Genomic DNA, 6431 nt, shown 5'->3' with positions numbered 1-6431 from the left:
CCCAATTTTTTGAGAGCTGAACTGACTTTCTAGCACATGGTCTACTTATGGTATATTTTATTCCTCTTGATATTGACAACAATTCTACTTTTAAAACTACAATGGCAATACTTTAATGGGACCCGCAGAAGTCTAGAGGAGTGGAAGTCCTTGCAATAAAAAAGGGTAGATGCTTTTTCCCTAGTTTCTTTTTCTTCTACTCTTCCCCCCAGTCCTTTGTGATGTCTTTTGTAGACTTCTGGGATTCTGAAGATCCTGTAAGCGACCTGAGTAGAAGGGGCCACACAGAGGAGGTGGAGGAAGGATAAGACAGCTTCCTAGAATGGGCTTTGTTGGACTTGTGGTTAACCTCATAATTACTTTTCCTGTCTCCCTTGTACGCTTTCATTTTTTTCTTTCTTTATTCAGTAAACATGACCATGTCAAAGCATGAAGGTATGTTATGGAATTTAAAAGCTGATTAAGTTAGGAAGCCAGTCCTTGAGAATCTTGTTCATTAGTGAAGGTAACAGTATTTTATATTTTAAAATTTAGTGCTTCTAGAGGCATATAGCATTGGGATTATGTGTCCAGACTTGGAATCAAACTCTCTTGGATTGAATCTTATCTTTTGTGACTTCAACTTTTCTTCTTTGCATTTTAGTTGTCCATCTGTAAAACAGAGTTGGAATAGTATCCATTTTTTAAATATTTTTTTTAATTTTTATTTATTTTTTATTTATTCATTTTAGAGAGGAGAGGGAGAGACACACACAGAGAGAGAGAGGAGAGACAGAGAGAGAGAAGGGGGGGAAGGAGCTGGAAGCATCAACTCCCATATGTGCCTTGACCAGGCAAGCCCAGGGTTTCGAACCGGCGACCTCAGCATTTCCAGGTCGATGCTTTATCCACTGCGCCACCACAGGTCAGGCCTTTCTTTTTTTTTTTTCAAGCACAGGGCGTCTATCCATCCGGACGACACCCCACAGGCGCCCGGGGAGTAAACAGTTCACGTCCCTGGGTGGGCACGAATAAAATATTAAATACATGTATATACCATTTGCATATGTGATTTTGCAACAGTGGCTTATAATTAAAAATAAATGTGTGCCTTTGTTACTATCATGATGCTAAAGTTTATGTTGGGAAATTGTAGAACAAAGACAAGAGAATATAGATGTACAAGGTAAAAGATTCATTTGTTCTTGGATGCATTGAGGTGCCTTGTGGATACCCAATTGGAAATTTCTTTAGGCAGTTGGTTGTTCACACAGATCTAGCACTGCAGCAGGTCTGGTTGGCTAGAGATAAAGACTTGGACATCAGTCACGTGGACATGGAGGTTGAAGTCATGGGCATGAATGGAAGCAAGGGGGTGTGAAAGGAGAGGTGGCTTAGGACAATATCATCGGGATATGAAGATTTCAGAGATGTGCAGAGTTGGATGAGCTTGTGAAGGAGGCTAAAGAGGCAAAGAATAGGTAGGAGGACCCAGCGCACTCTTTTTCTTGGTCCTTCTGCATTTGCTTTCCTCTTAACCATCATTGGCCCTGACATTTGATTAGTCTGGTGGAAATCAACACGAGCCAGATAAACTTGTCTAAAGAGCAGAGGAAAGGGATTGGGAGAAAGCAGCAATGACTCAGCAGCTGCTTCTGAAACACGCCCCCCCCAACACACACACACACACACACACACACACACACACACACACCCTTCTGGATTTAAGTTTTTTTAAACAGTTTGACTTCAAATATGATATTGGGTCTGCCAGACCACATGATCTGCAGCCTACCAAAGCTCTGGTGACAGCAAACCACATGGGTCTCCACAAACAAGATAGTGTGATGTCGGTGCTCCCAGTCTGCCAGAAGCAGCTGGAGTCGGAGCTGCTCCTGGTGAAAAAAGAAATGCACTGGAGTGCTGAGGATCATGGCAAAGCTTCAGGGACAGTGAAGGATAATAAGGAAAAACTACAGGAAGATTGTAAGCTGCAGAGAGTTGATCTCATAACTCAGGTGAAACAGCTTCAAGAAAAACTGAACTGTCTGGTATATTCTATGAACTTCCAGAACATCGAGACAAAGGATTTCAACCCTCAACAGCCATTGGCATTTTCTCATGTTTTAAAAAACAATCCGAGTGGTAGTTCCAGTAACAATGAAGAAACTGGCAAACCACCTCCTGTTGATGCATTTCATATCAATAAAATCACACAGGATTTAATTGATGGTATTAGAAATCAGGATTTATTGATAAGAAATGAAATGCCAAATATTCCCATGGAAGACAAAGTAGATTTGCAGGATGGCTCGCTTTGTTTACAGGTGAGCTTGCCTAGTAGCTCCCATGACTTAACCTACACCAAGGAGGCCGAGCCCTTGAAGAATGCACTCAGCACGATGGACCTGTCCTCCTGGAGCTCCCCCGAGGTCGTCAGGAAGGACTCAGTGCTTGAGCCATCACTCAGCCTGCCCCTGACACCCTGCTTGGACGCCTTGAGCCAGTGCAGCCTGGACACTTCTCTGAGGGACAGGACGAGTGCCTCTCTGCTCCAGGCTGACCCGTCAGGACTGCTTTGTTCTCTCAATGGGTCATCAGCAGTCAAGGCCCCTTGTTCGGCAGAGTCTTCATTGGCTTTAGACAGGGTTCCCTCCACTGACCCTCACATGCATCATATGACTGTGGAGAAAGATGTTGAAGATTTCATCATAACGTCTCTTGATTCTCAAGAAAAGTCAAGATCACCTCCTCTTGGGTTAGAAGGAAAAAACAATGGAAGTGAAAACAGTAATGGCTCTGAGTATGGAGAGATACTAAACCAGGGTTTGGAAGGAATTGAAGCTCCTGCAGTGCCGACCCACACCTCAGGAAGCTTCCAGCAGCCTCTGGAAGCCATGAGGGAGAAGGAAGTCCACCCGAAGCAAGTTAAGGCTTTGCTGCAGATGGTGTATGATGAGAGCCATCACATCCTGCCCCTGTCTGAATACCATGGGTACCCCAGCACACTGAGCAAGGGCAAGCCAAGCACCCCCATTGAGCACTTCCTGAGGGGGAGCCAGGGCCTGTTGGAGGCAATGCCAGCTCTGAGGGGGCACCTGAACCCAGGACCCCAACATGGAGAAAAGGATCTTTCTGACACCTGCCTCGACTGGAGAGGAGAATTTCTGCAGGTTGTCCAGGAGGCATTTGAAAAAGAGCGCCAGATGCTGACGGTAGAGCTGCAGACGCGACTCTGTGGCCCTGGCACCAGGGCCCCCAGCACATTGGTGGAAAGGCTGCAGAAGGTGGTCCAGGAGCAGGGGGACCTGCAGGAGAAGTCCTTGGAGCACCTACGTCAGTCTGACAGGAGTAGTTTGCTGTCCGAGATCCAGGCGCTACGAGCTCAATTGCGGTTGACGCACTTGCAGAACCAGGAGAAGGTGCAGCAGCTGTGCGCAACCCTGACCAGTGCAGAGGCCCGCGGGAGCCAGCAGGAGCACCAGCTGCGCAGGCAGGTGGAGTTACTAGGATATAAAGTTGAACAAGAAAAATGTATAGCAAGTGAGCTACAGAAAACTCTCAGTGAAGAGCAAGAGAAAGCAAATAACGTCCGAAAGCTGCTGGTGATGGAGCAGAACACAGTCAAAGCTTTGAAGTCTGAGCTTTGTGAGTGTAAGCAGGACAATGAGAGGCTGCTGAAGTCCCTCAGTGACGTGGAGAAGGAGGTTCTCCAGCTGAGGTCTGTGTTGGACAGCAAGGAGAACAACCTGCAGGCCGTGCTCCAGAAGCTGGAGAGTGAGCGGGGAAGGAGCACGCCCTGCAGAGCCAGCTGGAGCAGGAGCAGCTGCAGCACCTGCAGAGAGAGGGCCAGAGCTCCAAGGCCCTGGAGGAGTTAAGAATATCTTTGGAGAAGCAATATGCCCAGAATAATCGTCTCTGTGTAGCACTAAAACATGAGCAGGCAGCAAAGGACAACCTTCAGAAGGAACTGCAGATTGAGTCCTCGCGCTGTGAGGCGCTGTTGGCACAGGAGCGAAGCCGGCTCTCCAGGCTACACTGGAACCTGGAGGCTGCGCAGAGCCGCTCGCAGGAACTGTCTGAGGCCTTGCAGCATGAGCGAGTGCTGACGGAGCAGCTGAGCCGTCGGGCACAGGATGACTGTGCTCTCCAGGAGATACAGGAACACCATGTTCTGCTGCGGAAGCTGAAGGATGAAACGAGCCGGGTGGCGGAGTTGCAGGCAGCGCTGGAGAAGGTGCAGCAGCACGCCGTGCGCGCCCAGCAGCAGCTGGAGGCAGAGGTGCAGAGGCGCTGTGCAGAGCTTGAGAGGGAGAAGGAGAGAGAGTTAGAACTGCAGCGCCAGCGCCATGAGCACAAAATTAAGCAGCTACAGCGGAAGACAAGGGAGCTGGAGGCCAGGGAGGTGACGCACCTGTCCCAAACGTCAGAGCATCTCCAGGAGCAGCAGCAGGGCCCGGAGACAGTTCGACAGCAGCTGCTCTGTGTGGCAGGGCTGCTGACCAGCTTCATCAACCAGACTGTAGACAGGACAATTAATGATTGGATATCATCAAATGAGAAAGCAGTGACCTCTTTACTGCAGATGTTAGAGGAACTCAAGTCAAAGCTGAGCACATCTAGCTTCTCCCAGAAAAAAATGACAGCAGAGGTACAGGTCCAGCTGATGGATGTGCTGCTGAGAGAAAATGCCTCTCTTACCAAAGCCCTCAGCTCTATGACCCAGGAGAAGGCGGAGCTGTGCAGGGCCACTTCCCGGCTGGAGAAGACTCTCCGGCACCATCTGCTGAAGGGCTGCACAGTCGGTAGGTCGGACGGGTCAGCCTGGAGGCGGGACAGAACAGTGCTGCAGAGCTCACCAGGACTTCCAGACCCAGAACTGCCAGTGCCAACTTCCAGGGAGGAAGCAAACACTGGCAGTGTCAAGATGGAAAAACTGTACCTGCGTTATTTGAGAGCAGAGAGCTTTAGAAAAGCTCTGATTTATCAAAAGAAGTATCTTTTACTGTTGATTGGTGGATTTCAGGACTCTGAACAAGAAACACTCTCCATGATCGCTCATTTAGGAGTGTTTCCTTCCAAAGCAGATAAGAAAATCACCACATCCCGGCCTTTCACCAGGTTCCGAACCGCTGTTAGGGTGGTGATTGCAATTTCAAGATTACGTTTTTTGGTTAAGAAATGGCAAGAAGAAAATCGGAAAGGAGCTTTGGTGCGAGGCCGAGTGCCCCGCCCAGGATTTCCAGTGCCACGGCAACAGCTGACTCCACCAGTAACCATTGAGTTCTTACCCGAAACCAGTGAATCCCTCCCTGAAACCAGCAAATCCTCACCAACCAGGGATGTGTCTTCCAGCCACACCAGGGAACCTGTGCCAAAAGCCTCCCCACGCAGGAAGGAAAGCCACACCAGGGACCCTGTGCCAAAAGCCTCCCCACGCAGGAAGGAAAGATCCAGTCAGTCCCTAAATTCAAGACCAGAAGGATTCCTGATTGCTTCTCAAGATCCAGAACATTCCTTGACAGAATATATTCACCATTTAGAAATGATCCAGCAAAGACTAGGGTGTGCAACACCAGATTCCACTTCAAAGAAATCCTGCTGCCAGAAGAAGAAACAGTAAATAAAATCCTTGGTTTTTTGTTTTTTTTACCTCTGGCAGTTGTACTTGAGGAAAAGATTTTTTCCTTCTTCTATGGAAAGCTGTGGTATGGCATGGCATACTGAGCGGTGCCTCACCTCACATGCCAGAGATGCCAGCCCCAGAGCCATTAGCTACATGTTCTCACCTTTGTGCATTGCTACAAAGCCAAATGGAATACTTTCTATGTCACTTCAGTATGTTTTAGCGCCTTACCTTCAAGAGGTAATGTGTGCACTCATGAGTGACGGGCACCTACCTGGTTCTTTGCATGTTGGCCACCCTGCTTGCCTCCAAGAGGGTAAGCAGAGAATGGTTCCCTGTTTATTTTCTTAAAGTGTACAGATGGAAATTTGGTTTAAAAAGAAAAAAAGAGAGAATATAATTAAAGCACTATTATATTTAAAAAACAAAACAAAAAAAAAACATTGTACGTACTATATGACCCAAAACTTGACTCAGAGATATGGTCATTGGTTATGGGAAAGCTCTAACTTGCTTAATTATCATTCAGCATTGAACTTCCACAGACTGGGGAAGCCGTGCTGAATAAAAGTGTCAAGGAGAAGATGGATTGTTAAGTAGCTGTAAATAAAATATTAAATGACTGTAGGGGAAAGTCAATACCTTGGGAGGAGAGAGGGGAGAGAGGGTGCTCCAAGCTAGTCTAAAGTATCCAAATGAGACTCCTAGGTCAAGTAATTTTTACATTAAGGGCTTAAAAAATTAAATACACCTTATTGAGGTAAAGGAGATGGGTGAAAGGAAGCGTGTTCCTGGCAGAAGGAATAGAGTCTACAAAGGCTGAGAG

The 6431-nt window shown here is 47.5% G+C and overlaps 1 pseudogene; it reads left to right on the top strand.

The window, feature by feature from the left end:
• The first annotated feature begins 1808 nt into the window (after positions 1 to 1808).
• Positions 1809 to 5985, top strand: LOC136402771 (pericentrin pseudogene; annotated as a pseudogene).
• Positions 5986 to 6431: the final 446 nt, after the last annotated feature.

This window comes from Saccopteryx leptura, chromosome 1 (assembly GCF_036850995.1).
Source record: "Saccopteryx leptura isolate mSacLep1 chromosome 1, mSacLep1_pri_phased_curated, whole genome shotgun sequence".
Classification (NCBI taxonomy): domain Eukaryota; kingdom Metazoa; phylum Chordata; class Mammalia; order Chiroptera; family Emballonuridae; genus Saccopteryx; species Saccopteryx leptura.
The sequence above is the reverse complement of the archived record's forward strand: the minus strand, read 5'-3'. Positions and strand labels throughout refer to the sequence as shown.